Below are 21565 nucleotides of genomic sequence, written 5' to 3'. Positions count from 1 at the left end.
TTTCTGCTTCTTGGCAGAATGGGGTTGAACTGGATGGCCCATGAGGTCTCTTCCAACTCTAGGATTCTATGGAAATTAATCAGGATTTTGATTGTTCAAAAAAAAAGGTTTTAAAGCTTATATAAAAATTAGTAATTTTAAACCAAAAAAGAGACACACTATTTCAACAAGAGGGGGGTTTTTTGCCTTCTTTTCCCATCAATTGAACTTTTCCCACAAGTTTTACTATTTCAGTTTTTCTATGTTTTAAGTAATCATATAAATGGCACCATTTTACTATGCTATTTGCATGTAATGGGATTTTAATATCCATGACCTTCAGTATTCTCAGAGGGTCTCATAAGCAAACCCTAGCAGATAACAAGAGCTCACTGTATGGCTGGAGGACTGGCATCTGTGGAAAATAAAACTGGCTGGTCTTGCAACTTCTGTATTCAGCAAGGACCTACTGCAGTGATGTTATTGTGTAGGGGATCCAGGAAAATGACTTTTGTGCTTCAGGATCAACGTGCGTCACACATTGCCAATGTGCATTGGACATTGGCTAAGACGTGCCCATCCACATCGATAGAGCTCAATGGGATGGAGACACTCTTGCTGGTGCCCTGAGTCATATTTTCACAATTTGGTAGGAGGGTTTCATAGGGCCTCTGCTACATAGCTAAGCATGTATTCAATCGCATAATGTAGACCATGTCATAAAATTGTGCCTAGTATTGAAGTAGAATTATTTCAGGAAGGAAGGGAGGGAGGGAAGGAGGAGGGAAAGAAAAAAAGTAAATTGACTAATTTTGGCAAAAGAGACATTTTTTCGTGTTTTTATCCTAACAATCTAGGTGGTTTTTTTATTATTCTAACGACTCCCTTAAACTTAATGTCACCTTATTTATTTTTCAAAATCATAAATAATCATATTTTGACTATGATAAAAAGAAATTATTATATTAGAAATTTAAATATGATTTTTTGCTTTCATCACAGGTTTTCTCAGTGACCTTTAAATATCTTCATATTTTAATACTGAAAAAAGCTATTCTAGTTGCTATTTTATGGAATATCTTAGGCTTCCTTTATAATTGTAAATGGCTGTGTGGGAATATGGCTGGTTATGAGCATCTCATATATCCCACCATCCATCAAAAAGGATGTCCCCTCGGGGAGATAGGGTGGGTATAAATAAAGTATATTATTATTATTATTATTATTATTATTATTATTATTATTATTATTATTATTATTATGTTCTAGAAAATTAAGCTATTTGTCTCATTTTTCTCTAAATTTCCAAGCCTGAGCTTATCTGTCTGAATAGTCACATTTATCCTTCAGTGCCTTACCCCTCAATTAAGGATATTAGCAACTTTGTCATTCTGCCAAAAATATCTGGAATCACTGATGGCAAATGATGCAGACTTAAATTGTTTCCTTATAAGTAGCTGTCATAGTCAATAGCTAGTTTTGGTTGGCAATGTCACACCATTTGCAGATAGTAGCTAATTTGTATTTGATGTATTTAATGATATTTTGAATTAATATTTTATAGTTTTGTACCATAGAAAGGGAAAGGGTCTGAAGGCCTCCATGGCATGCTTGGCAATCTCATCAGTGTTTTGTTTTTGTTTTTTTAAATCAAATGCCAAGCATGAAGAACAGAAAATAAGAGGTTTCAGCCTTCTCTCTCCAACTGCAATCTTAGGGTTTTTTTAAACACACACACACACACACACCCCTACATGCAGCAATTCCCTTTAGGATAAATGCTTCCCGTTTCTATTGATGAGATAAAAATGTATGCTTTGAAGAATTCAAATAGTATCCACAGTCAAATTAGTGCTGTATCCAATTTTATATAAGCAGTTGGTTATCCTGTTTGTTTAAAAATTCTGTTTGTTTATTTAAAAAGGACAACCAGCAAATTACAGGTTACCTGTCAACTACACAGTGTGTGTGGGAATGAGAGAGGTGGAAATGTGTGCCTCATCTGGAGAAATCAGAAGTCTGAGTTAAGTGGGGGAAATTGCTTCCTCCAGGACAAAGTTCTTCGCAGAATAATTATCTTTGCAGGATAATTGGCTGCTGTTTCCAGCTGAAATGCATCATAAGACATTCAGTTGGACTCATGAAACAGATATTTGCCATTTCTTTCAAATTAACATCGGGATAGAGATAAATTAGGGATAGGCAGCTATGGCTGGACCAGGGGCTCCTTTCCAGGTTGGGCCACACTTCCTTGCTAGTTTTTTTTTTTTTTGTTACTCTTTTAAAGGAGGGAGGGAGGGAGGTGCCAAGCCTCTTGGAAGTCGATCTCTTACTTTGCAACTCTCAGAGAAGAGTTCTTTCTCCCACCCTGAATATTCCACATATAAACCCTACTTGTCTAGGTTTCAACAGACCTGACAAACTCTGAGGACGCCTGCCACAGATGCACGCAAAACGTCAGGAAATAATGCTTCTGGAACATTGCCATACAGCCTTGAGAATTCACAACAACCCAACAATACAACAAATTATATATTCAACTGAATACATACCAACTCTCTCCAAATTCAATGTCCAATGAAGCACTAATGTGGGACTTGATACGACTCTTCCACATATAGTACCCCATGCAAACCTCACCAAGCCCTAAATAAAAGATACAAAATAAATGCAGTAATGAAAAAACCAGGCTCTTATGCAGAAGGCCAGGCTTTTTCCCTTCAAATATGCATGTTAATGTCTTAATAATCAGGATAAAATGTTCCTGCCAAAACATCAAGCACATGGATAAGGCCAAACCTGGGGCTTGTAAAGAGAAATCAGGTCAACCCCTGTTTTCAATTTAGTATACTTATTAAAGATTCAAGCAGAACTGAATTCAGAAAAAGCTGCTGCTGTTGTGTGCCATCACATTGGTCCTGATGTTTAGCACCTATGAATTAGAGGTTTCCAAAATATCCTGTTATTAGCAACACTGTCCAGTTTTTCAAATATAGGGCCATTATTTTCTACACTGACCATTTAATACAGTTTCAAAGTGAAAGTGGTTTTGCTGTGTAGATGATTACATAGGAAATCCTGGAACCAGTTTGAAGCTTGGATGGCAATTACACAAACTACAAAGCACTGGTGCACACGAAGGACTTGCTTATGTGCACTTTTGTGAGGGTTTGTTGCCTAGCTGCCACAGTTTCTAGCAAGTTTCAAACTAGATTAAATAGCCTGTGTAGATAGGGCTTGAGTCAATGTATCTTTAATATGGCCTTCTGTTTTCCCACTGCCTTCTACAACTTGATTTGATCTTGAACTCATTCATTTGTTTTGTTGGCAGCCCATGACATCTGCAAAACTCATCTCCAGAATATACATGAACATTAAGATGGCTAATTAAATTTATCAGGATATTGCCAACTCACCAAAGCAACCTACAGGTGGGTGGGAGGGCGAGAAGAAATACTTGAGGCTTCCTGTGACAGCATAAATCTACCTTACCTCATTGGAACCCATATAAAGACATTATACCCTGTTTCCCCGAAAATAAGACATCCCCAAAAAATAAGACCTAGTTGAAGTTTTGCTGAATTGCTAAATATAAGGCCTCCCCCGAAAGTAAGACCTAGCAAAGTTTTTGTTTGGAAGCATGACCAGCGCCTGCCAAGATGAACACCAGAGCATGCAGGATTGGTAAATGTACATACCAGTTGTACATGGAAATAATGGTAGTAACAAGAAATTCTTGATAGGATTCACAGTTTGTCTGGTTATGCTGATTTGTGATGACAACTACTGTACAGTATATAATAAATGTTCATTTTTTTGTTCAACAATAAATGTGAATTCTTCTTCATGGAAAAATAAGACATCCCCTGAAAATAAGACCTAGCACATCTTTGGGAGTAAAAATTAATATAAGACACTGTCTTATTTTCGGGGAAACACGGTAGCATGAACTGGCTTGACCTTAAAGGAGCTGGGGGTGGCCATGGCCCACAGGGAGCTCTGATGTGGACTGGTCCATGAGGTCACGAAGACCTCATGGAAATGACTAAACAAATAAACAACAACAACATAGTATTAACACAATTTGATACCACTTGCCATGACTCAATATTATGGAATCATGTAGTTCAGTGAGGCGTCAGCTCTTTATAGCACAGTGATTCTCAACCTGAGGTCCCCAGATGTTTTTGGCTTTCAACTCCCAGAAATCCTAACAGCTGGTAAACTGGCTGGGATTTCTGGGAGTTGTAGGCCAAAAATATCTGGAGACCCCAGGTTGAGAACCACTGCTATAGCAGAAAAGGTTAAAGACCTTGTAAAAATAGGAATTCCATGACTCCATATCACTGAGTGTTAGCAGTTAAATTAGTGCGAAACTGTGTTAATTCAACAGTTTAGATTCACTGAAAGAATTGTTATTTCACTCACTTATTTAGGTGATACCTCATTATCGGAGTATGATGGTCCTCCAAGAGTAGCGTCTTGGCGGTGGGTACGTAGATTACTGTGGAGTCCTATTCTTGACCTGAATGTTCTTCCACAGTGAGGCATCGGATTCCAGATGGAAGATGGTCCCGGTCATAGTTATTTCACAGACTGGGACTGGGACTGGGGCAGTTCAAACTGACTAATAGCCTTAGGATCTCTTCACATGGTTCTTTTGTGTCATGTCATTTTGCTGGCAGATACTGGGGAAAGTGCACACGGTGGCACCCTGTCCCTATCAGATGGGAGAAAGGCAGCAATGCACAGAGCTACTCAAAACACACTTTCCTCCCCATAGTGGTGGAGGAAGTGCCTTTCAGGAGGAATGTGGGCAGGGCCTGCCATGCGTCGTGTGATGGTGCATGGCAAACCCTGTCCAACCCACAATTAAAAGTGGCAAAATAAAGCTAAAATGCCCCATGTGAAGAGGTTCTTAAAGTGGTTTCCTACAGTTTTTCTTTCTATTTAGAATCACTTGATTTTGTGAGATGTAGCCTGCAACTTCTAGAGAGGTAAATGTTGGAGTCCTCAATACCCTGATATGCCTGGGTGTGTTCTTTATAGAGAGATTACTCTAATAAAGATGCATATGTGGATTAGTTCCACATACATACACACCTTGCTGCAGTATCTGTGCTCTCCCAGATGCTAATTCTCAAAACTGAGGAGCAATAGAGGCTACTATGATATAGATGGTCCATTGGATAGGTGGGATCAGGCATGTAGCCGGGGGGAGGGGGGGCTTGAGGGGATTCAGCCCCCCCCCCGAAATTCTCAGGATGGTCCATGAGAAGGCCTTACATTTTTTATTTAAACTGTTATGTTTATTCATATCATGATCTAATCACCATGCTCAATATATCCCATATGCATGGGGGTATTGGGATAATGATACAAAAGGTTTGCTAGGGTCGATCCTCTCTCACTCAGACTCAGTCGTCCCCCCCCCCCCCCCCCCCGAATCAAAATCCTGGCTACGGGCCTGGGTGGGATCTGCGCAAATGGGTGGTTTGCTTTCTGCAAATAGCAGCATCTTCTGTGAGTATGAATCCATCATGGAATATAATCAGTTTATCACAACTTATCTAAACCTCATGCTACCACATTTACTAGATGTCACAATGTGAACTGTTACCAGGATTGCTGTTATAACAGCCAGTGGTGGTTGATCAGCCTCTTTCCAGTTAAGACCATCTATAAGGTATGAGTTTGTTATCAATTTGTTCTGTGTTTTTGCATTTCTGGTTTTGGCCTGTGGGTAGTATGAAAATTCAGCAATTTTTGGCAGAAGCTCTTTAATAATACTTTGTTATAACATGGAAATCATTTTTAAAAATTCATCCATGCTATCCAAAATAGCATTTTTACATTCATCAGTCTTTTGTTGCATCTGATGAAATAGGCTTATGCCACAATTCTGTTAGGCCACTTCTGCACTGCCCTATATCCCAGGATCTGATCCCAGATTATCTTCTTATCTCAGATTATATGACAGTGGAGACTCATATAATCCAGTTCAAAGCAGATAATCTGGTATCAGGTCCTGGAAAACAGGGCAGTGTAGATCCAGCCTTAGGGCCCTTCCAGACCTCTCTCAGATTTACCTGAGGCATCCTAGTGACATCTCAGGTAAAACCGAATTAATCCAGAGAAAACTCCCAATTTGCTTCGGATTAATAAAACACCTGGAAAGATCTGGACCTGAAGCTTCCATATTCCCGGGGGTCAATCCCCACAGCCACCCCAGTTCTTCAGACTCCTAGAGCCCAAAGGAGTGGGATGGCGGCCACCTCCTCCCCCCTCCCCCCCCCAAGCCAAAGGTTGACCTGGGATGGCATCTAGCCATCCACCCCTCCCGAAATAAAGCTTGGAGTTTGGGTTGGGGGTAGGAACAGAGATATAGGAGGAACTGGGTTAAAATTTCTTCTCAGTATTTTCTCAGTTCCAGTCTCCATGGCTCCTAATATTTAATAGCCCTACAGAAGAACTTAGAATCAGAAAGAGGGTTAATATCACCACACTTATTAGATCATCATGGACCTTAAAAAGAGGAACAAACAAGGCATTACAGTTTCACCCTTGATGCCTAACCTGATAGAAAATCACAGTAATCCTTCTCAGTGTGGCAGTACAGTTAGGTAATTTTCAACTCTGGACTTCATCCTTTTTAGACAAATACGTACTGGTTTCAAAATGTGGCAAATAATAATAATAATAATAATAATAATAATAATAATAATAATAATAATAATAATTTTATTTCTTACCCACCTCTCCTTATGAGCCAGATTACAACATAGTTAAAACACATAATCACTGTAAACATTCTATTAAATACAGATATTAAAATGTATTTCTATGAAATACAGATATTAAAACATATTTTATACATATTAAAATACACAGGACAAAGATTAAAACACAGGACATGAGTTTAAAATTAAGCTCTGATGGATTTGTAGGACCCTCCTGCTCACGGGGTCCCAATACCCTTGCCTTACAGTCCTGTTCTCATAGCATCAGTGGCCAACATCTATATCTATATCTATATCTATCTATATCCATATTCTATTCTATATTCTATTCTATATCTATAATAAAAGCAAAAACCCGTACGAGTGTATGTGGCATGGGTGTCCGCTCACACAGACAGCCTCCGGCCTCCACAAACAGGCTACATTTCCCAGTGCTGAGGAGCCACCAAGTCCCTCTTTTCCACTGACATTGTGGTTACAGCGAGCTCCATGAACATGTAGCCCAACCCCTGCCAATGTCCTTCCCAAATACTATGGCCCACCAGCCAAGGAATGCTTTTATTTGGGGACCATTTCATCCTAGATTTTGCATTTTCCTCCACCACAGGCAGGCATCCCAGGGTTCTCCATTGGTGTGGAATTTGCATGACCCCGCCTACTGCCCTTCCCTTTCAAATCTGTCTCCATAACAAACACACCAGAACTGTGCAGCAACTAAACTTACTGGAGGAGTTTGGGGATTGTCTACACATGATGGAAGTTGTAGTTCACCCTGCATCAAGTCAGAGCACTGTGACTCCTACTGGAGAAATTAGAGGAGTTGTAGTTCACCTACACCCAGAACGCTATGAACCCAAACAATGATGGCTCTGGGCCAAACTTGCCATGCATACCTGATATGCCCAGATTTGAATACTGGTGGGTTTTGAGGGGAATTGGCCTGGACATTTGGGAGTAGTAGGTACTGGGATTTATAGTCCACCTGCAATGAATGAGCACTCCGAACCCCTCCAATGATGGACCAGGACCAAACTTGGCACACAGAGCCCCCATAACCAACAGAACATATTGGACAAGTTTGGGGAAAAGGGAGTTATAGTTCACCTGCATCCAGAGAATCAGTGACCCCCACCAACAATGGACCGGGACCAAACTTCGCACAAAGAAGCCTCATGATCAACTGAACATACTGCAGGGGCTTGCGGAAATGGGTCTTGATTTTGGGAGTTGTAGTTCACCCGCATCCAAAGAGCACTGAACCCAGCCAACAACAGATCTGGACCACACTTGGTACACAGACTCAACATAGCCTCCTGTGGATACTGACAGATGTTCTGGGACAATTGCCCTTGGAATCTGGGAGTTGTAGTACTTCACCCCCATCCTGAGAGCACTGCAGCCATGTGATGACCAGCCAATGACAGATCTGGACCACACTTGGTACACAGACCCACAATGGCCAACTTTGAAAACTGGCAGGTTTGGGGAGGATTGACCCACGATTCTGGGAATTGTAGTTCACCCACTCCAAACTGAGAATATCTAACATTCAAAGACAAATAATGCCTTTTTCAAATGAGCCGGGTCCCCAAGTTAGGTTTTTTTTTTTTCTGTGTCAGGAGCAACCAGAGTTGCTTCTGGAGTGAGAGAATTGGCCGTCTGCAAGGACATTGCCCAGGGTACGCCCGGATATTTTGATGTTTTACCATCCTTGTGGGAGGATTCTCTCATTTCCCCGCATAGAGCTGGAGCTGATAGAGGGAGCTCATCCACGCTCTCCCCGGGTGGGATTCGAACCTGGCAGCTTTCAGGTCAGCAACCCAACCTTCAAATCACTAGGCTTTTATCCCCTAGGCCACCAGAGGCTTCCCCAAGCTAGTAACTGATAAAGAAAGCTCACCTGGAGCTGGACTTCAACGGAAAAGTAAGCTGGCATATTTTAGAGGCATCAAAAGACATTTTCTGTTTTGCTTACGGGGAAGAGTTCATCCAGGCTCTGGATTATGATACACTCATATCCATTTTTCTCTACATTTTAAAGGGGGGGGATACATTTTTAGAGGTTAAAGGCAATGGCTATAGTCGGGGTACATACCTATATGTCCCTTGAGGCAGCAGAGGCAGAATCCTTCTGTATATTGGTTTGTTGAGAGCAAAAGATGAAGGTTACAATTCCCAGGAACCCTAAGATCCTCCGGGGAGGCCCTCCTCTCGCTCCCACCTCTGTCTCGAGTGCGGTTGGTGGGGATGGGAGAGAGGGCCTTCTTGCTGGTGCCCCCCCCCCCCGACTCTGGAACTCGCTCCCCAGGGAAATTAGACTTGCTCCTTCACTGTCCACCTTCCGTCGGAATTTTAAAACATGGATGTTTCAGTGCGCTTTTGCATGAAGAAGCCACCAGTCCTGTATCTAGATATGTACTTGTTTACAAAACTGTTCTGCACTTTATCATTGTTCCCCATTTTACAGGTTTTAGAATTTTAACATGGCTGGTTCCGTGTCCTCCTCGTTCATCCTTAACCATTTTATGGACCTTATTAAGAGTTTTTGCACAAATCACCTTCTATAAGTAGCAATTGCTGTCTTGGTTTTTAAATTTCATCATGTTGTATTGTTTTATAATGATGATGTTATGTTATATTATGTTTTAAATTGTATGTTAATTTTTGTTGTGGTATGTTGTTTTCTCGTGAAAGCCTCCCGAGTCCCTTCGGGGAGATGGAGGCTGGGTACAAGAATAAAGTTATTATTATCTATTAAGTGGTTGCCTATTAAGTAGAGGCAGTTTTGGACCAATAGGTCTGATCCAGGAGGGGTCTTCTTACATTCCTGGCGTATGTGAATTATTCAGCTTCAGTTAGATAAAGAGCAGAAATGCTTTCCTCAGGAAAACAGAAAGGAATCTGAAATAAACCTTTTGAGTGAGGTTCTACTTAATCCTTTGAATCTTTTTGATAGCTTCATTTTGGTGGAGCTGTCCATAGAGTTTCATCAAGCAAGGTTTTTCCTTGGTTTTCACAGGAAGTTGTAGTGCTACCAAACATAACCACGAGGTGTCACTCTTGGTAGCTAATTTGTAGTGGCTGGCTTTCAAGAACCATAGTAAAACTATGAAATTGACATTTTCTTCTGCAAAAATACTAGAGTTCCATTTGTTCCTTCCAGTCCCCAATTTCAGGGAGAGGATTACAACTAGGAAAAAAGGAAAGGAAATGACATTGCAAAGAATGTACTGGCTGTGCGGCAACACAATGAGTGAATGAGAGAGATTGTGTGTATGTGTTTTCAGGAAAGTGTCTTATCTATAACAGCTACACATATGGTTTGTGCTGGTTTCTTGTTCAAAGTGATGCAACTAGCCTTATTTCCCTGGTTGACAAAATTTTATTAGTGTTTGTATAGCAAATTGAAAGAATTAAAGAGTAAAGGAAGCATCTGTTTTCTTTTCCCCCATGCACGTTGGTAGGACAAATAGGAATTCCAGTCCACAGGCTAGAGCTCAATATACTCTGACATATTTGGCTTCCTATCCAAATATACACGTATACATATGTTTAAGAATTCTTGGGATACATGCTATGTTTTTAATGGAAATATGAGATACACATTAGATATATAAATACAGTAGAGTCTCACTTATTCAACATCCGCTTATCCAACATTTGGATTATCCAATGCAGTTTGCCTCCCACCCCGATCCACAGCTGTTTCTCTAGACAGCAAGGATTGAACATTTTATGGATTTAATTTCTGACAATGTTGCTACTGTAAATTCATGTTATGCAATTCTATCTTTATTTGTAGTCAATTTATTAGTAGCCAATGTTTTTGTAGTCAGTGTTTTCTATATATTGCGATGTTTTGGTGCTAAATTCATAAATACAGTAATTACTACATAACGGTACTGTGTTTTGGACTGCTTTTTCTGTCAATTTGTTGTAAAACATGATGTTTTTTGGTGCTTAATTTGTAAAATCATAACGTCATTAGACGTTCAATAGGCCTTTCCTTAATCCCTCCTTATTATCCAACATTTTCGCTTATCCAACATTCTGCCGGCCCGTTTATGTTGGATAAGTGAGACTCTACTGTATATAGTGTAGTCTTCCTTCAACAAAAGTTGAGAGGGAAAACCTAAGAGACAAGTTACCTTGTTTTTTAAACATGACAAGTTTTTTTTTAAAGCAAAAAATAAGGGAAGAAACCCAGGGTCTTTCCACACAGCCATATAACCCAGAATAGCAAGGCAGAAAATCCCACTATATCTGCCATATATTCTAGTTCAAAGTAGATAATGTGGGATTTTATTCAGCTGTTTGGAAGGTTAGCTATTTAACAACCAGAGATCTGAGGAATAGGACTAATGTATGGGTGCAATCTAAGCATGTTGAAAAATAGATTTACTCTAAGGCAGTGGTTCTCAACCTGTGGGTCTTCAGGTATTTTGGCCTACAACTACCAGAAATCCCAACCAGTTTACCTGCTGTTAGGATTTCTGGGAGATGAAGACCAAAACATCTGGGGACCCACAGATTGAGAACCACTGCTCTAAGGCAAAATGGGGACCATAGTTCACCAGAAAACAGAAGGACTATACCTTGAAGAAAGGAAACTCTTCCACACAGCCATATAACCCAGAATATCAAGGCAAATAATCCATAATATCTGCTTTGAACTGGATTATCTGAGTCCACACTGCCATATACTCCAGTTCAATGTGGATTTTATAAAGCTGTGTGGAAGGGGCCTTGGAACCCCTGCCTTTCCATTTTAGCAAATGCATGACAAACATATGATGCCAGCCTTTTTTTTCAGTTCCACCGGCTTCTGTTCTGATTCACTTCCAGGCCTAATTTTTAAACAATTTATTTTGATTCATAAAATTCTACATACCTCCGAACCTCATTACATTGTTTTTAGATTGTGTTCAAGGGTAAAACTCTGTCAATGCTCCAAGCTATTTAGTGGCACCCCCTGTTCATGCAAGAATATTGAAATTGCAGAATCCTTGACAGATGGCTGCCCAGCTTCTGCTTACATTTCTCCAGTCGAGGAGAGAGACCACCTCCTCCTCAACCATCTGTTTCACTGTCAGACTCCTCTCATCATTGGCATATTTCTTCTCACACTTTCCCAAATCTGCTTCCTGCCGTTTCACCCTCTGGTTCTAGTTCTGCCTTCTGGAACAACAGTGAACAAGTCCGTGCCTTCCTTTATCCAAGAGACTTTCAGATGTGTGAAGACAGTCTGTGTCTTCTCTGTGTTTATTTCATACAGGGAACTCTGTTTGGAGGACATTTTGTTTTCCCCTAGGAACTTGAAGACAATGACACTATATATTCCTTGATCTCATGCATAAGCTGAGGGGAGGGCTTGGGGCTAAAATTGTGGCTTTTGATATGACCTGTGGATAAGTCAATAATCATTCTATGGAGAGGGGAAAGCACCAATGCTGCTCCAAGGGTCCAGCCTCCCCTAGCACCAACATTTTCCTGCCCAGGCATTCAAAAAGACCAGAAGCAGTACAGAGTTGATTGGCATTTCTTTTTGGTTCTTCCAGGTCTAGGTTTGTGCCTTTCACAGTGTTACTCAGAGAAAGGGATGGTTCTTTTTTATATATATAAGAATTAAGGTACAGTTCCTACATTGACCCATGGATAGAGTTGATTAGAGTTACAAGCTGGATCACTGCAGGGAACAACGTGGATGTAGCATATCTTGATCTCAGTAAGGCCTTTGACAAGGTCGCCCATGACCCTCTAGCAAACAAACTAGTCAAACGTGGGCTAGGCAAAACTACAGTTAGGTGGATCTGTAATTGCTAAGTGAATGAACCCAAAGGGTGCTCACCAATGCTTCCTCTTCATCCTGGAATGAAATGACAAGAGGAGTGCTGCACGGTTCTGTTCTGGACCCAGTTCTGTTCAACATCTTTTTTAATGACTTAGAGGAAGGGTTAGAAGGTATGATCATCAAGTTTGCAGACAACACCAAATTGGGAGAATACTAATACTCCAGAAGACAGGAGCAGAATTCAAAATGATCTTGACAGATTAGAGAGATGGGCTGAAACTACAAAATGAAGTTCAACAGGGACAAATGCAAGATACTACACTTGGGCAGAAAAAATGAAAAGCAAAAATGCAGAATAGGGGATGCCTGGTTCAACAGCAGTACGTGTGAAACAAACATGAGCCAACAATGTGATGCAATGGCTAAAAAAGCCAATGGGATTTTGGCCTGCATAAATAGGAGTCTAGTGTCTAGATCCAGGGAAGTCATGCTCCCGCTCCATTCTGCCTTGGTCAGACCACACCTGGAATACTGTGTCCAATTCTGGGCACCGCAATTGAAGGGAGATGTTGACAAACTGGAATGTGTCAAGACAAGGGTGATTGAAATGATCAAGGGTCTGGAGAACAAGCCCAAATGAGGAGCAGCTTAAAGATCTGGGCATGTTTAGCCTGCAAAAGAGAAGACTGAGGGGAGACATTATAGCCATGTTTAAATATGTGAGGGGATGTCATAGGGAGGAGGGAGCAAGCTTGTTTTCTGCTGCCCTGGAGACTAGGACGCAGAACAATGGCTGATTGGGGGATGATTTTCTAACTAAAATTTCTGGATTTATACAATCCTGTTAATAGAAGGTCGAAATATGAATAACAACGAAGCAGCTTAAGCAGTCAGGATATATGAAGCCCCTTAGATGCATGCATTCGCTGTCCTGATTTTCTTATTTCCCCCAGCATCTTTACAAGAGTTCAAGGAAGCTTATTTGGCATCGGTTCCAGGGAACGCCAACCACTATTTAATTTCTCAGTGGACCTAAGGATTTCATCAAGATTAACATCAAGCTCTTTCCAGCCTTCTTGGTATGTGTTGGTCTGAAGATTTATTGATAACAAAATATTTAAAAGGGACAGAGGAAAGGGGGGAAGAAAAAAGAGTTTTGTGGCACCTTTGGACTGATTTATTTTAGCTTGGTTAAGACTAATTGGTTGGGTTTGAAAGGTGTAACAAGATTACTTTTTCCATTTTCCTCCTTTCTTTTATTTTTTTATACTGAAACAAGCTAAAGTAGTGGTCTCTTTAAAAAATAGCAGTCAAAATTATTCACAATTAAGTAAATTTAAAAACAACCACAACATTTGACTAGAAGGCATGAGGCTTGTACCCTCTTTGGCATTAAACACCCAACTCAATCTATGCTAAGGCAGTATTGTTTGCTTTTCTGCCTCAAAAGTCATGAACCCTCTTAAACTTGACAAATGTCAGAAAAATCCTGTTGAAGCTGAACAAAAGCCTACCTAGGCCAACTGTTTACCTGTTCATTTGTTTGTGTAAATATTTGTTATAATAGGTGGCTTGCAAGAGAATTAATTTACATAATTTTAAAATAAAAACAATAAATGCAATATAACTTTATAAAGTCTAATGAAATAATTCAATTACATATACAATTATAAAATAATCTAAAAGTATACATGTATACATGAATCATTAGGCCCCAAAGGCTTTAAGGCCAACATCAGCATTAATTGGACTTCCAAGGGTAGGGCATAGCCATAACTGTGTGTCTTACAACCTTTCCCAGTGTTTTGTTCCCATGGGTGGAGTGCCCAGGACAGCCCTTCCAGCAGATCTCAGTCTTTTTATCAGTGTCATTCAGCAACTGATCCAGAGGCATCCTGCTTCTGATACTTGTGACACATATATCATGACTAATAGTCATATTCTGCTTCTGTCTGACTTCAGAAGGGAGCAATGCAGTCAGCAGGAATTAAAATGTTATAGTGCTCATGTGCTATCTGCCATGAATGGCCTAATAGCAACATTTTTCCACACTTACTTGTGGTTCATTTGTTTGAGATTGTAGAGGGGATGGGAATACAGTAGAGTCTCACTTATCCAACACTCACTTATCCAACATTCTGGATTATCCAACACATTGTTGTAGTCAATGTTTTCAATACATCGTGATATTTTGGTGCTAAATTCGTAAATACAGTAATTAGCATTACTGCTTATTGAACTACTTTTTCTGTCAAATTTGTTGTCAAACATGATATTTTGGTGCTTAATTTGTAAAATCATGACCTAATTTGATGTGTAATAATAGGCTTTTCCTTAATCCCTCCTTATTATTCAACATATTCGCTTATCCAAAGTTCTGCCAGCCCGTTTATGTTGGATACTGTAATTCAAACTAAGCACTTATTTCACTGAATGCAAGAGCCTTGTGAATGTATTTCTTAGATGATTAACCATATGTAAGATATAGGGTTTCCCAGAGGAGCAAATATAATTGGCTTTGTACTGTTCCTGGAAAGCTAGAATGATTTGAACACACTTTGCTTATTTCATTATCTCCTATTTGACAGCCTCTTCCTTTTGTATCATCCACCACATCCTCCCTCAGCATCAGTGGCCATTTGGAGCCAATCTTTCAGAACTCTGGAGCCCTGGAGAGGAAATGGGCCAAAATATGGACAAGAAGATGCAGCATTAGGATGCAAAAATAGAGAATCAGGACATAGGATAGGGAGAGTCATTTTGAGGCTGCTTATTTGCAATTACTGAAGTAGGCTTGTTGTTGAGTGCAGTAATAACAAGAACTTGGGAAGGACAGTGCAGCAAATTTAATTACTGGAGCAAGGGAATGTAGGTAGGCCTAATTAAAGCAGTTTCAAAAGGCAACCAGTAGTTCAAAGCCAGCTTAACATTCACTGGAAATGGAGGAGGAAAGTTTGGGAACATATCAAAAGGACCAACCTTCCACATAAGTCAGTAGAAGAGAAGGCTGAAATCAGAGTGGAAGGATGAGGCTAAGGATACACAGATGTTAAAGGAAAGGGGCATTTGTAAAGCTGAATCAGATGTTCAGCAAGAACTATTAACTCCTTAGTTTAGATGTGACATTAATCACATTATTATGCAGTTGTAATAAGCATGCATGTAATTGTGCAGCATCCATGCATAGAACTGTGCAAATGTGATACAACAGTAATGACCTCATTGTACATGTGTATTTTTTAAAAAAAGAAAATAGCCATTGTAACAGATGGAGACACTGAGCAACAGCAGTACTGCATGAAGGGGATAATCCTCCTGTAGCTCCAGCAAAATTCATGCCTCCTAACATCTGTTTAGAATTGGATTTTTTAAATCCCACCCTATACTTTAATTAATTTTGCATTAACTTAGAGCCTTAGTTTGACTCTAAGGCAGAGAGTTGAAGTCCCACCTGGAAGTTCTAACAGCCAGCTATGAATGGAAAACTATGAATGAAGCTATGCATCATGTGAGCAGGAGGAGGAGACAAAAAAAATGGCTGACTTCTTATAATTTCACAATTTTTTCTCATCAAGTGCTTGTGGGAACACAACAAAGCCTGCTTTGATGGCTTCCATGAAGTGTGAATTCGGGTTTTAATCGAAGCTTTAAATGTGCTGAACACTGCCCCAAAAGCAAAGTCAGGACCCTGGACAGCTCAGAATGGCGTTTGGCACCATCTCTTGACATGGAAGCCGGCAACACCAATGGCCTGCTTTAAGATCTGTTGGCCCCTTAAAATCTGGAACATGCAAATCTGTTTCATCAAAAATAGTGGTTCCCAACCTTGGACCTCCAGATGTTTTGGACTTCAGCTCCCACAGTTCCTAAAAGATGGTAAGCTGGCTGGGATTTCTGCGACTTGAAGTCCAAAACACTGGAGGCCCAAAGGTTGGGAACCACTGTTCTAAAAGAAACAAGACAGTTGGACCCAAAAAAAGGAAGGAGCAGACAAATACATACTGTATGGATTTTTTTATTGTGTCAGAAGCGACTTGAAAACATACTGCAAGTTGCTTCTAGTGTGAGAAAATTGGCTATTTACAAAGACGTTGCCCAGGGGACACCTGGATGTGTTACCATCCTGTTGGGAGGCTTCTCTCATGTCCCTGCAAGCTAGAGCTGACAGACGGGAGCTCATTCCATCTTGCGGATTCAAACCGGCACTACCATATCTTTAAAGTATATGAGATCATTTGCCATTAAAACATATAAAGGACATTCCCCATCCCAATTAACAGCTCGTTCTTAAACCCTACTACATTTACAATATACCTTTAATTTTTTAAGATATATTCGCTTGTTGAAACATTAGAATGGTCCAAAGAAATATATCTAATATTTCAACCCCCTTGTATTAAATATTGATATCCTGGAAATGAAGCAGCTCCCAAGCTGGCACTGTAAATGCTCAAACCCATAAACCAGAGAGTTTGTACAAATGTAATTAGCTTAATGTTATTGGAACAGGCATGTCAGAGAAGGAAGTATTCTTTTTACAAAATGACTGGCGGGGGGGAGGGGGTAAACACAGTATGCTTTACAGGGAAAATGTGAAAAATACTTCTGAAAAACAAATGAAAAATGTAGTGTACCATTTAAGCAGAACTGAATAAACTAGTCGAAATTTTAAATAATAAAATAGCAATACAGTGAACTTAAATTTGAGATCAGAGGAACATTTACACTACACAGTTACGGCACTATGATTCCACTTTAACTGCCATGACTGTATCCTATCGAATTCTCTGGCTACGAATTCTAATGGCCACACTCTAAACTACAAACCCCAGGGTGGAACCATGGCAATTGAAGTGGAATAATAGTGCTATAATTCTGTAGTGTGAATGGGCCTCGAAGTCATAATACTCCTGGAGTGAAAGCTGGAGATTCTGTCACAGTTTTGTATGGGTAGAAGTATGTTTCATTGGTTAGGCGCAGAAGACACAGAGGCATAGGATGGCCAAATCTATTGTGATAAAATCTAAAGCTTGAAAGATACACATCTAAGGTATTAAGCATTTTTAAAAGATTTCCATTGCTTCCTTGTTATTCAGAGGTATCTCAGTTATTCCCTTTCACACACAAAATCCCTGCCCAAATGGCAAAAACTTCCGACCCATGGTACTAAACACATCTAGGTATATAAACACTTTGTATTTAAACACTGAATTAAAACTAGTTGTAGTTAGCACAACTATGAATAAACATATACCTTCGGCCTGAAATTCACAAAGCCACTTAATTTTTTTTTACAGAATTACAAGTTGCTCATTGTATAGTAAATAAACTAAACAGCTATTTTTTATTGTGAAGTGAACCTACTCAAAAAAGAGTTTGCTCATTGCATCTCTGTGTGATCCTGTGCTCACATTCGTTTCCTCCTCTTAGTCTATAAACATATGTCATTTTGCTGTGTCTCTGTAGCCAAGGAGGGAAAGAGCAAAACCAAGATAATCAGTTCCTGCTCTAATACTGTCTTAGATTATTACTTGGTCTACCACCACCCAGCAGCCAGCATGGCCAGTGGTCACGCTAGCTGGAGCAGTTTGGGGAGTTGGTAGTCCAAGAAATATAACTTTTCCAAGCTCAGTTTCTACTTAGAACTGAAAGGAAAGATTTTTCGCATAGAAAGAGTGATTGATGTGTGCCCTGCAGTTTGCATCAAGAAAAAAATGTGTTTCAAATTTCCCCAATTCAAGGAATGCTGAATTAAACAGATGAGAACTGAAGGGAGCACGGATTTGCCAGGCATAGTAAAATATAGGAGAATGTTGGCTTTTGATTTGCCTTTTGCGTACAGTCTGCTGTTCTAGGTCACCCTGGTTCACACAGATGTTTGTAGACTGGCTTCCCCAGAAGGAGTCAATGGATTCTCTCTATTCCATTCTATTTTAATTCAAATATTCAAACAACCATTCAATTCCACTTCATTTCTGCAGCCAGAATGGGTACTTATTAAATGTTAACAATGGGGAGGGCCATTGCCGGGGGGGGGGGGTAAAAGTTCAAACCCCCCCCCCCAAATGTGTCAGGTTAAAAAAAAAACTAGTTTACTCATAAATTGGTTAACCAGTTAAAATTCATTATTAAACCAGGTTTGGGGGGAGGGATGACCCTTTCAGGGGTGGTTGAGCCCTTAACTCCCCCCCCCCGCCCCGCTACAGCCCTGACAATGGGTTATATGCATTTTATAATACATTTTTGAAATACAAATCTATAGTGTTTATCCTACTCTAGGAATCAAAAAAAAGGACATTAAGGCTCAATCTGACTTTTCTAACTTACAATACAAAACAAAAAATAAGCAAAAATTAATTTAACCAAAACCAAATGTTTAAAAAGTAAACATAATGTTCAAAATCAAGATTTTCAAAGAACAGTAAAGAAACCTTTAAAAAACTGAAATGCATTAACTGTAATATAATCATTATCTTGACCACTTCTCATAGAGTGGAACCTTCACACTTCTGAAGAAATCCAGCACAAGCAGATAGCATGAACATCCCTATTACATATCTGCACTTGGTTGGGATGCTTTAAAAATTCAACTGAAAGTTTTATATCACGCATGTGTGAAATTTGAAGAATTATCATTTTGCCTGATCAATAACAAATACACCATTATACATTTGCTCCTCTATGGTGAATTTTTAAAGTTACTCAATGTAGTCATTTAATTAGGATGTCTGAAATATGTTTGAACATAATGCAATGCCACATACACCTATTTGGGTGTCAATGCCATTGCGCCCAGCATGTACTATGCAAATTTTGTAATGATACTCTACTTATTAATGAGAAAGAAGTAAAAAAGAGAGAGTTCAAGTCAATGGATGTGTCGTAGAATACTCTGATATTCCTGAACCTGTTTCATTCATGACAGCCCCAACCCAAGCAAAGGATAGAAACCTTTCTTTGCCTCATGTCTCACTTTGGACCATTTGTTGTGCAGTGTTGGAGAGGGAAGTCATTCTGAATTAAATTTCCGCATTCCCACCAAGTTTTTTAAATAATTAAGAGCTTAGGCCTTAAACCAGAAAAAGAAGGCCTCTCATGTTGTCGTTGGTTTGCATCCTCTCCCTCTTGTGTGTGCACATACACACATTAATTCCTGTAAAATGTAGCCCCTCTTTGCCAAAAGTATAATAGCAAGGCCATGAGCAGCAGAGCTGTGTGCAGAATACCAAGGACATGGTCATCCAAGTATGAGAACAGCCGCGTTCCCGTCTAGCACATCAGGACAATGGGAGCGGAAAATAGTGTTCATTCAACTTCTCTTGCGGAGTCAAAAGGCGGCTGGCAAGCAAGGAGCTATTCTAAAAATAGTGCCTGGTCTTAAAGAAGTAGAGCAACATGAAATTAACTAAATCATTTCCAAATGTCTTATTGAGCAGTTCTGCTAAAACGATTCTAAGAAGCTCTTGGGTCATTAGACCTTCAAATGCATACAGGAAGCTTCCTGGCCTAGCTCTCCGCAAAATTAATGAATGAGTCTGCATTGATTTTATTCTGTCCTGGAGGGAAAGAAGGGGCTGTAAGCTGCCGAGAAAAACACAGCTCCCAATGTATCTGCCTCTGATTTGTCAGTTGCTACCTTTGTGTTGAGAATCTATGAGCTGGGGGAAGTCTTTCTTCTTTAGAATGGCAAAGGATTGCAAAGTCAGCTTAAAAGTTCAAAAAGTATTTATTGCGGTAAAAAGAAATCCATTGTAGATAGAAAAAGGGTTTGGAGCTAACTAGCTGTCTAAGCTAGCTTCTAAGGTAGGTAAGCAGGTAAAAATAACAAAGATATCTAGATAGTTACATTTTGCCTAAGAGAGTGGCAAAATGCATCCTTCTTGGTAGGAAGACAACAGGAGGAAGAATGTAGAAGGAATGGCGACCAACCAACCACATGGTCTGTGCCTTCTCTTTTTAGGGCCATAAAAATTCCAATCTATGTAGAGGATGTAACCTCATCCCTGCAGAGATCACATTGCTAAAACAACAAGGGAAGGGAGTGGATGTGACAGAATAGAAGAGAGAAGCTTTTTTGGGCAAGCATGGGATTATAGAGAGGTGTCCCTCAGTCTATCTATCCACTACCTATCTAATAAATGAGACTTGTGTAGTCCAGGATGACTCTCAACACTTTGACATAGGAACCCACTTTGTGTCTGATCCAGCTGGTTCCTTATAGGTGGAAAGGATCCTCCAAATTACTTGTCTCCTGCTTTTTCTTAACCATTCCCATTATCTGTGATTGCTTTGGCACAGCCATACTTTGTCAAAACTGCAAGAAGTGGAACATTTCTTGCTTATATACCAGACATGGCAAAAGAGTAGTGCATTGATTTCAAAATACACATATTAGGGGCAAAAGAGAAGCAAGAATGAAAGCACTCTTCCAAAGAAATTAACATCTCAGAGCCAATATTCTTCCTTTGGTAACACCAATAAGATGATGTGTGGCGGGGGTCTTTTCATTTGCTGTGCATGTATCCAGTTTGGGAAGGGCTCCTCAGAGAGATTTGCCTGGCACTGACTATGTCATTTTTTTCTTTACCAAGCAAGGACTTTAAGTTGGTTAAGTTCTTATTGTGCAATCCCTTATACATGTTGATTTGGAATTAATTCTGTTCATCCCTAACATCTCAGCCTAATGAATTATAATAGCCTGGCACATATGATTTTGCTGCTTCTTTTTTGTTCTAGTAAGATTAATATGATGAAACAGCTAGAGCTGGGCTGTGGCATAGCTGGTTAGTAGCCAGCTGCAATAAATCACTACTGACCGAGATGTCATGAGTTCGAAGCCAGCTCGTATTGGAGTGAGTGCCTGACCATTAAAATTGCCCAGCATCCTGAAAAATAGTTGCATCGATCAAGTAGGAAATTTAGGTACCACTTATGCGGGGAGGCTAATTTAACTAATTTACAACACCATAAAAATCGTCCAGCAGCGCGCAGAAAGGAATGAGGAAGTAATCCACCAAGGACTCGGTGTCACAATGGATGATAAAGCAACAGCTCC

At 39.9% G+C, this 21565-nt stretch overlaps 1 protein-coding gene across 3 annotated transcripts in view; it reads left to right on the top strand.

Moving 5' to 3' along the window:
* The window catches only part of fgf1 (fibroblast growth factor 1), a 91690-nt gene that overhangs the window by 49342 nt on the left and 20783 nt on the right, over positions 1-21565 (top strand). Inside the window, exon 2 of one of the 3 annotated variants that reach the window (XM_008104708.3) lies at positions 13464-13589. The exons of the other annotated variants lie outside the window; for them this stretch is intronic. The gene's annotated coding sequence lies outside the window, so the exon portion shown is untranslated. The remainder of the gene's footprint in view (positions 1-13463; positions 13590-21565) is intronic. 3 annotated transcript variants of the gene reach the window in all.

The sequence above is a fragment of the Anolis carolinensis genome, chromosome 2 (assembly GCF_035594765.1).
Source record: "Anolis carolinensis isolate JA03-04 chromosome 2, rAnoCar3.1.pri, whole genome shotgun sequence".
NCBI lineage: Eukaryota > Metazoa > Chordata > Lepidosauria > Squamata > Dactyloidae > Anolis > Anolis carolinensis.
Note: the sequence above shows the minus strand (reverse complement) of the source record. Positions and strands in the feature narration are given on the sequence as shown.